This window comes from Quercus suber, unplaced genomic scaffold (genome assembly GCF_002906115.3).
Source record: "Quercus suber isolate HL8 unplaced genomic scaffold, Cork oak 2.0 scaffold_285, whole genome shotgun sequence".
In the NCBI taxonomy this organism is placed as follows: Eukaryota; Viridiplantae; Streptophyta; class Magnoliopsida; order Fagales; family Fagaceae; genus Quercus; species Quercus suber.
In genome coordinates this window covers 576,979-580,648 of record NW_027069741.1, presented here as the reverse complement: position 1 = coordinate 580,648, position 3,670 = coordinate 576,979, and positions in this window count along the sequence as shown.

Sequence of the window (3,670 nt, the reverse complement as noted above, 5' to 3'; positions counted from 1 at the left end):
AGGGCCCGTTTGGTCCTAGTTTTTAAAAATTGTTGTTTAAAACAATGTGAAAATTGTAGTTTAAAAAGTGTTGTTGAAAAACGTATTTTCAGTGTAAATAAAAAAAAAAATGTGTTTGGTATCAAAGTTTAAACAATATATTTCAGTGCTCAAAAAATATAAAATATGTGTTTGGTAGTTGTGTTTTAAGTGATAAAAAAAGCTGACCACAGTACTTAATATCATTTTTTTAATCAAGAGAGAGAACGTCCATCAAATACAAGTTAGAGCTCTCTTTCCTTCTTCAGCCGTTCTCTCTCTGAGAGCAGAAACCCACGCAGTCCTGATCTCCATCGACGCCGAAGAAGATCCACGGCTGGGCTTGACATTCCTCAGATCTCGTCTCCACTGTCAACGCTCCAAGACCCAGCAGCTAATCGAGCATCTGTTCACGCCGAGTCGCCGACCCATCACTCCAAGATCCAGGTACGAATCTCACTTTCACCTTGCATGTCATTCTTTGCTTTTCTCTAAAGACCGAACCGTTCCGAAACTTCACTCACAGATTTCTCAGTTTGTTGTTTTGTTTTGTTTTTTTTTTTTTTTTCCTCACCAATCGGGAAAACCCCCAATTTCTCTGTTCTTTGTTATCTGTTGAGACAATATTTGATTTACAATCCAAACATACACGCCCTCCATTCTCGAAATCTTTTAGGTACATTCTCTAAAGCTTTTTCTGTTGAAACAATGTTTGATTTACTACCCATTCGATTTGTCCTTTTTCCTAACACTCTGTGTGGTTGCCGAGAAAGCCGATTATTAGCTTCATTTTACTGTTTTTTTTAGTTGATTGGGGTTAGTTTAATTATTCATGAATTTAAGCTCTGTGAATATCATGATTTTGTGGTGGGTTTGACTGAATTTCGTTAGTGATTTTTTACTGTTATTTTTAGTTGATTGGGTTTAGTTAAATATTCATGAATTTAAGCTTGGTGAAGTTGATGATTTTGTGGTTGGTTTGACTGAACCTCGTTAGTGAATTTTTACTATTACTTTTACTTGATTGGGTTTAGTTTAATTATTCATGAATTTTAGCTAGGTGGAATTAGGAACGGTTCGGTCTTTAGAGAAAAGCAAAGAATGACATGCAAGGTGAAAGTGAGATTCGTACCTGGATCTTGGAGTGATGGGTCGGCGACTCGGCGTGAACAGATGCTCGATTAGCTGCTGGGTCTTGGAGCGTTGACAGTGGAGACGAGATCTGAGGAATGTCAAGCCCAGCCGTGGATCTTCTTCGGCGTCGATGGAGATCAGGACTGCGTGGGTTTCTGCTCTCAGAGAGAGAACGGCTGAAGAAGGAAAGAGAGCTCTAACTTGTATTTGATGGACGTTCTCTCTCTTGATTAAAAAAATGATATTAAGTACTGTGGTCAGCTTTTTTTATCACTTAAAACACAACTACCAAACACATATTTTATATTTTTTGAGCACTGAAATATATTGTTTAAACTTTGATACCAAACACATTTTTTTTTTTATTTACACTGAAAATACGTTTTTCAACAACACTTTTTAAACTACAATTTTCACATTGTTTTGAACAACAATTTTTAAAAACTAGGACCAAACGGGCCCTAAGTTTTACTGTTGTGTTTTTTAATTTTCTATCACAAGTCCTCTCTTTCCCTCTTATAGCTTATGTTAATTATAGTTATTTTGAAAGTGGAGATTTGAGTTTCTATCATTAAATTCAAAAGACAATCTACATGGTTATATGTTTGAATGTGCCTACAAATTGTGAAAGTAATAAATTATTATATTGTCTATCTTTAATGCCTTTGGTTTCATTTTAATTTTAATTAAGATAATTGAAAGCTCGATATTCTAATGATAGAGCTAGTTTAGATTCCCAAATTTTAATAGCTGCTTGATTAATTTTAATCTAAACACACTTAATGCAGAATATACATAATTAGCAAATTAATTAATCAAAGCATTTAGCAATTACATGGATGAACATATAAGTGCAACGCAAATATGTAAAGGACAGTAGGGAAAAGAAACTCAAACCCAAGATAACACGGTAATGTGTTATCAAAGATGAAAAATGAAAAACTCGACGTAAAAATCTCTCTGCGGCCCTCCAAGCTGAAATGATCCACTAGTGCATAAGTTAAAGTACAAGGATACCAAACAGATCTTTCAAGCCTAATCTACCCAAAGTACTTGAGCTCTCCAAGTTCCAACTACCAACGGACTTCTCAAAGTTTTGTTTTCACTAGCTTCTCGGATCCCGCAATACCGCCCTATTGCACCGCCAAGCTTCATTAGCTTATTTTGACAAAAACCCAATGCTTTCCAAGTTCCAAAACACTCTCTACACTCAATTTGGGCGTGAGTTATGTTTAGGTATAAATCTCTTCTCAATATATGATAATGAAGAGGGGAGGAGAAGGGACTACAAAGGAATTCTCACTTAAGGATGAATAGCTAGAAGGTGGGTGTTGTGAAAACCTCTTTTTAGGGTTTTTCTTCTGAATAGCCTCCCTCTAATTTTGTAGCTGTGGGGCCTGTTAGTTAAAAAGATATAGGAATCCTCAAAAGTGGGCTCAGGGCCCAACGGCCCAATCCGAGTACGCTTAGTTATTCGAGGATAGCGTAAAAAAATTTATCATTATTAAAGGGATAATATAGGAAAAAGGGCTGGATATTGTACACGGCGGCATAACGCACGTCCGAGGACACCAAAGTCCGAGGTGAACGTAACTTTCATTTTATTCAGGAGACTCCGCAAAGTTGTATCTGAACTGGAAATTGGGTATAAACCTAAGGAGGAGTCGGGGAAGGTAGCAAATATCTTCCAAGGCCATCACCTCCACATTAAATGCTTTCCAGCTAACACTTTGGTCGCATTAATGTGGAGGTGATACCTGAACAGTAACTAAGCAGCTTTATGGCCACTGAGCAAAAGTTCCGGTAGGTGCTGGATGGGACAAAAAGGAGCTCCCAAGATAAGAACTACGCGTGTACGATGGAAATGGAGGATAGAACGGGGTATATAACATAGAAACGGATGATACAAGAAGGGGAGGAGAAAAAAGAAAGAGGGGAACGGAGATTCCATGCAGAAGAGAGGCTTACTGAAACCTAGCCGAGGAGAATTTTACAGAACCCAGAACAATGAATTTGTAGAGAGTGGATCGAAGGTTTAGGTGCTGGTCGGCGTTCACGAAGCATGAACCCCTTTCTATTTTATTGAAAAAAATACTTAGAACAATTTACAACTGGGAGATGCTCCTCGGCCCATGGCCGAGGAGGCTTTTCTCCCTCTCTCCCAAAAAGGATCCCCCTTCCTCTATACATTTTGCTCACATTTCTTATATATGTTCATCCTCTTTCTCCTGTTGATCATCTATTGGCCTTCCTCCTGACCACCTATCCCATCAAAGGTCGTATCCGTGCTCGAGTGGTTCACCCTGATCGATGTTGCCCTGGCAAGGGGTTACATCCCCATTAATGCGGCCAAAGGGGTTAGGTGAACGTCTTCAATGCCGAGGTGACGGTTCGCCCAGAGCTTGCCCTTCTCTGTACCGAGGTCTCGGACGACCGAGGATAGGGTCATCCTCGGACTCATCGTGCGTCCTCGGCGTGGGCTATTTGGGCCTGGGTTGAAGTGGGCCTTGGATACTCG